Source organism: Hibiscus syriacus, unplaced genomic scaffold, assembly GCF_006381635.1.
Source record: "Hibiscus syriacus cultivar Baekdansim isolate YM2019G1 unplaced genomic scaffold, ASM638163v2 tig00000132_pilon, whole genome shotgun sequence".
Lineage (NCBI taxonomy): Eukaryota > Viridiplantae > Streptophyta > Magnoliopsida > Malvales > Malvaceae > Hibiscus > Hibiscus syriacus.
Genome location: NW_024061764.1, coordinates 1,099,420 through 1,106,484, shown reverse-complemented (window position 1 = coordinate 1,106,484; position 7,065 = coordinate 1,099,420). Strand labels below are relative to the sequence as shown.

At 34.7% G+C, this 7,065-nt stretch overlaps 1 pseudogene; it reads left to right on the top strand.

The window, feature by feature from the left end:
• The first annotated feature begins 1,058 nt into the window (after positions 1-1,058).
• Positions 1,059-4,786, top strand: LOC120130092 (annotated as a pseudogene).
• Positions 4,787-7,065: the final 2,279 nt, after the last annotated feature.

Sequence of the window (7,065 nt, the reverse complement as noted above, 5' to 3'; positions counted from 1 at the left end):
TTTTTTTTCTGCATGTGACTGTAACTATGAAGAAGGTGGGAAATAATGTAAACTTTTCTTCTTTCTGCAATTGCAAGGAGGAAAGTAAGCACGATGCAAGCTTTGTTATCTCATCCAATCCTATTATTAGTGTGTTTCTCTTACAAAATGGGGATACTAATAAAAAATAAATAGATGAAATTGTAAAATAATAATATAGACTTGCATGTAAAATTTTAGATGAGAAAAATTATAAAGAAATGAAAGAAATTTTACTATATCAAAAATTATAATGACTTTATATATATATATATATATATATATATATATATTGCATTATTAATTTAGTAGTTGTTTAAGTAATGATTTTTTTATTAAATTAAGTAATGATTATTTCAACAACTCTAGTAAGTATTGATAAAGTAATAAAAGTATTTAACCATCTGTTTTTATCACTAACATTAAAACATTATATACATAACTTTTAATTTTAAATTTAATTTTATATATAAAAATTTGATTTTGATTTTAATATACAAATTTCAGAAATAAATACATCAATTATAATTCAACGTTGGATAAATACAAATGTTTGTCTTTACAATTTGTAAATTTAAAATACTACTATATTAAGAACGATAAAATGATTAATAAAAATTAAATCAAATTAAATTAAAATTTCATATATAATCATATGAAATTAAAATTTCAAATATTACACATTATTTTATGGATACCTTTCCGATTGTGGATCTTATCCTTATCCGTGAAGCAATAACAACAGCATTGTTTATCCTTTTCCTCTAAATACTATAGTAAAAATACCGAATTAATTTCTCTGGAATTTATAAAGTCAACTGCTCCTTTGATTTTTTTTAACCCAAACTGAAAAACCTGTCAGTAAAGCCACAAGCAAATAGGCCCCACTTTTTAACTCTATTTTGTGTACGTGTCAATATGTTATTGGTCGTACTGAATCTGTGATGTTGTGTAATCCTATGTCGGTCCGCAAGCGAAGAGCACTAAACACTAAGCTCAGCTGAACCCATGCCGTAACAAAAGCAATGACAAATCGGCGATGAGTAACCGGCCAACCAACAGTTAGCGTGAGTGATTCATGTGCAAGCAAATCCAACGGCATCCGTTTGATACAATAGCAATCAATCACAATAACCAAATCGCGGAAAACACTGGGAACAAAAGCCAAACTCATCATTCATCATTGCGAAAAGAAAAGAAAAACACAATCCAACATAATAAACTGACTTTTTGTTGAAAGAATAGGAATCTGTATCGAAGCAAGGCGGTGCGACCAGCAGAGCCGTTGCGCAGAGGCTCTCGCAACCAGCTGCGCTACCTAACACCGCCCCTACCGCAAACATATGCGACAAGTCATCGCCTAACAACATGAAGGGCCTTTTCAAATCAAAGCCGCGAACACTAGTTGACATCGTGCGGCAAACGCGTGATCTCCTCATCTATGCAGATCGCTCCCCCGATAGCCGTGAATCCAAGCGCGAAGAGAAGGTTCTCTTCATCAAACACCTTTAGTTTTAGCACATTAATTATTTCAATTTTTTTCTCCTTTATTTTTGGAATCTAAATGTTTTCGAATTTTGGGCCCGATATGAGTTCAATTAACTGGAGCTAGGGATTTTAGTTACCATGTGAATTAAATCGGACAAACATGACAAATATAGACAACAATATATCAAGGGCCCGATATGAGTTCAATTAACTGGAGCTAATATTCGGTGTGGATTTACAGGGCTTAAGAAGTTGTTTGATTAACTGAAAGTAGCATAGCTTCAGCGTCGAACTCTAATCCTTACATTTGATGGTAATTTTGATTCAGATGGCAGAATTATGTAAAAACATAAGGGAGTTGAAGTGTATTCTTTATGGAAACAGTGAATCCGAGCCAGTCTCTGAAGCTTGTGCACAATTAACTCAGGAGTTCTTTAGAGAGAACACGCTACGGCTCTTGATCACTTGTCTTCCTAAATTGAATTTAGAGGTAACACCAATTGACTGTTAATTTATCATAATTGCTGCTTCTATGATAATTTGACAAGTATCTTCCTTTACAGGCGAGGAAAGATGCAACTCAAGTTGTTGCAAATTTGCAAAGGCAGCAAGTGCAGTCGCGATTGATTGCTTCTGATTACTTGGAGGCTAACATAGATCTTATGGATATTTTAATAGCAGGGTAAGTGGAAAGCAAAAACAGTTTGTATAAGCTATGATCATTATTTCACCATCTTATGATTCTTAGATGTTGTTTCTCAGTTATGAGAACAATGACATGGCTTTACATTATGGTGCAAAGTTGAGAGAATGCATACGTCATCAGACTGTTGCAAGGTAAACATAGGGCTCCAATTATTCCTTCAAGATTTAGCTTCTCATCCTTTTAGTGAATCTAAATGGAGAACCCAAGTCATTCCTTTTGGTGTTTCACTTAAGAGGCACTCTTTCCTGTTATTTACCTTTGAATTATCTCCATCTTATAACATATTTTCCCTTGATATATTATTGTCTATATTTGTCATGTTTGTCTGATTTACAGGTATGTTTTGGAATCTCAACACATGAAAAAGTTTTGTCTATATACAACTTCCAAATTTCGACATTGCTGCTGATGCTGCTGCAACTTTTAAGGTTGAATACCGCTGATTAAAGTTTAAACTACGTTAGATGATCTCTCCTACTCCCCCACCAGTTTTTTGTCAGTCTCTGACTGATTCACTTCTGAATCTGTATTTTTCAGTGGAATCTAGTTTCATAACTACTTGCTATTTGCTGTAATTTTTGAAGTAGGGGCTAGATTTGCTTTGATATTTTAAATTAAAAAATAAAGGAAAAACATAGTTGTTTGATGTTGAGGTGATTTATGTGGCTACTGCCTACTGCTACCGTCATGTAATATCTCATTTTCTTACAGGAGCTTCTAACTAGGCATAAGTCCACTGTAGCTGAATTTCTTTCCAAGAACTATGACTGGGTGAGTTCTTCTCCTTTATTATTGTCATCCTATAAATTGTGCAGTTTTGATGTTAAATACTTATCATGGTAATTAAATAATTAGTTCAGCTCCGAAGTATCTGTATCTTTTTTTTCTCTCCCTGATACTGTCAGCCTTAAATTGTTTCAAACTTTCAATTAGAATTATTTTATTTGCTCTGTCATGTTTGATTAAATATTTTTATGACATGATTGTAAACTGTAATGATGGTACAGTAGCTTTATTAATTGTCCCTGAATTTCTTCTTCATGCCTCTTTTTGTGTTGAAAGTTTTTATTGATTAGAGTTCAATAAACAGCTTGTTTGTGGTTTCAGTTTCTTGCAGAATATAACTCAAAGCTGCTGGAATCTACCAACTACATTATGAGAAGGCAAGCTATTAAGGTATGCCACTTGAGAAAGAAACAGCATGCGTTTAAGTGGTTTATTTTCAATCAAAATGGAAGCATGGTGCTTTTAAACATGCTTGAGTTCATGTCACTTAAAAGGGTTCGTTTTCTGATTTCAACCTGAAATATGAGTTTTGAGAAGTACATGGAGTAGAAAATTTGTGTTACCCTTCTAGGACCTGAAACATCAATAATTTGTTATGAGAAGTATCTCTAGAAGTGTTGCGTTGGATTTGATCATAACTCAATCCAATTGAAGTACCGTTTTTAAAATGTCAAAATCATAGTAGTATGATAGCCCTTTTATTTTAAAATTGTTGAAATAAGATGTGGCAGTGTCATTTGATGCTTCTTTTTGTTGCTTAGGAGACATTTTACATCATGTTTCCTCTATTCTCTTCTTATGTTACAGTTATTGGGGGATATTTTGTTGGACCGCTCAAATTCAGCTGTCATGACCAGATATGTGAGCTCAAGGGATAATTTAAGGATTCTTATGAATCTTCTAAGGGTATGATACTTCCCCAGATTTCTTGATTTGATGTTTGATTATCGGTATGTTTTTTTTTTCTGATGTTTGATGTCTTGGTTTATTTTATTCAACATGAAGCTTTAGTTGTCATCGACTATAGTCAAGAATGATAGGCCTACGTCTGCAAATATTGTTATTCATTTAGTTTATAAGTTTATGGTTGAAGTGTAGTACTGGACTATTGCTATTAGCAGCACAGTAGCTGCAACCACTGAGATTTTCCTTGTTCAAGTATTAAAACACAGCAACAAAATTCGAACACTAAATAGTGAAATCCTTTTCTGCAGGAATCAAGCAAGAGCATCCAATTAGAAGCTTTTCATGTTTTCAAGGTGGTGTTAATTTTGTTCCCACTTAGATCACTTAGATAGTAATTTGAAACACTAAATGTCTCAAGATTTTCTTTGGTTATATATCTGTGTATATTTCTACATTTGTTTGCTGCAAATCAGAACAAGCCTCCAGATATTATTAGCATACTGGTTGCAAATAAAAGCAAGCTTTTACGTTTGTTTGCTGATTTCAAGCCTGAGAAAGGTACAATACGGTAACAAAATCTTTTTCCATGTAAATATGTATGTTTGGCACTTTATTTATCTTTCCCGGGTGACTGTCTTGCAGCGGACGAAGAGTTTGAGGCAGACAAGGCTCTAGTTGTGAAAGAAATCGTTGCCCTTAATGTTTAAGACCGGCACGGAATAGTTAGCTCTAATGCATTATATTCTTGTTATTTTTGGTTTTAAAGTTATTAAAACTAGTTGACTGTGATTCACATGGCATTGTTGTCCTTTTAGGACCTGTGTGCAATATTATACATATATGTAAAAGAGGCTCTTATTATTAAATCTTTCTTCATCGTTATCTTTAATTCTCAGTGGTTTGTAATTGTATAGATGGGTACATAAGCGTCTTGTCTGTGGATGGAAAGGACGATTAGGCTGGTTTCTTGGCTGCACATTGCCATATTCCATGGATCTTCTTATGACAAGGACACAACTGAACTTAGACTAGACTAGAATAATCTTCAACTTTCCAAGTTTCAACATCAGATTTGAACATTAATCTTCATTATTCGTAATAGATTCAAAGTATATGTGAATATTAATCTTCATATTTATTATTTGATTTCACATTACTTTTATAAATAACATATTTAAATATGTACTTACTATTTGAATTCACAAATAATGAACACGGATATAGGCCGAATTCATTATCTTCCTTTCTTCTAAGATTTATTATTTTAATTTCCTTAACTTACTAAATGCAGATTTTAATAAATGTAGATATTCAAATAATAAATATAATATTTCGAAATATAATAAGATCAAGACTTTCTTGTGGCTGGTGGGTAAGGGCTGTCTTATGACTAATGCGAGAAGGGTGAGACGTAATTTTTCTTCTGATAGTCATTGTCCGTGTTGTATGGCCTCAATTGAAGATATTAATCACGTCCTTCGTTCTTGCTCGTCGACTTTTGCGATTTGGATGGTGGTGATCAAAAAGAGAGAAGTTGAATGCCTTTATGTCTATGGACGTTAAGACTTGGCTGATGACTAACCTTTCCAATCCGAGATTGTTTGTCCATGACGTTGAACATTGGGATATAATGTTCGATGCTATTTTGTGGAGCTTGTGGCTTAACTGAAATGCCTTTGTGTTTGATTCACCTTTGGGGGATTGTCGCTCAGTTTTGGAGAGGAATATGCATCTGAAGGAGATCACTTGTCGAGCATTGACTACTCGGAGTGATGACAGGATTGGGAAGCATGTTTCTCAGTTGAGTAATAAGAGGTGGCACCCTCCCCCCATTGATTGGTTTAAGGTAAATTCTGATGGTGCCATTTCTAGAACGTAGGGGTATGCAGCCTGTGGCGGTGTTATTTGGGATCATGTTGGTGTGTGGCATGTCCGATTTGTGAAGTTTATAGGGGTCTGCTCGGTGGTGAAAGCAGAGATTTGGGGTGTGTTCCTTGGGCTCTGCCATGCGTGGGATCGTGGCTTCCGTCAGATTATTATTGAGATCGATAGCTTGGATGCTTTGTCCGTGATAAAGAATCATATGCTGCGCCAAGCAAAGCCAACGATTTTATATCATGTTTCGGAGTTGCTTCAACGTGCTTGGGTGGTGAAATTTGAGCATGTCGGTAGGGATGGTAACTTAGTTGCGGATGACTTAGCTAAGTTGGCTAATGTGGGTGATCTGCAGTGCGTGACTTTAGACGCTCCTCCTTTATCGGTGTTGCATGTTCTTCATAAGGATGTTCAAACGTGGGATTAGGCTTTGTTGGACATTGGTTGTTATTTTTTGACTGCTCGTCTTTCGCAGTGTTTTGTTTCTTGTTATCATGCATACTCTATTCCTCCGACTAGGTTTAGGGGTTTTTTAACGAGACAAATTCATATTTTATAAACAATTGTATCTGATTTGCTACTATTGCTATATTTCAACTGCAAATTGTTGTGCAAATCCCCCACGTTAGGAAGGAATGCTTAGCGGGCTGGTTTTTATTTAAAACGTGGATGACATAACAAACCTAAAGCGTGAGAAAATTAGAGAGAAGAAAATTCCAAGGAAATTTTGTTTCTCTGGTAACATTATTGTGTTATATGAACTCAAAACGCATGGTCTATTTTTGCAACGTGACAAGCTCCCAAAACCATCCATCAATTTTCCTAACACTTTCTCTTGCCAGACGGTCTAGCATGGCTGATAATGATAGGACCCCCTGTTTATCTTTTTTTCTCTCTTTTCTTTTCTTCACTTTTGATTTTCTTTGACTTCCATGGTTCATTTTTCCTGTGAGATTTTGATTTCTTGTTTTATTTGTTTGTTTCCGTAAATTCTTTGGATTTCAGGTTGTGTTGAAGAGTTGTTGGCCAGTCTGAAGTCGATGCAGGTGGCAGAGCAAGTTTGTTTTGTCCTACTGTACCTCGTGGAGATCTCATTATATAAATTATGTAAAGGAAAATGGTGCAACATATGAATTATAAACCAAGAAACTTTTCATTAATAAGATTTCTTGTACAACATTGGTAAGGTTATCAATGGACAGTAAAAGTAAAACCAAAATTGGGATTTCGGGTGGAATTACATTACTTAAACAAGCCAATTGATATTGAAGGCCAAGGCATAGGAA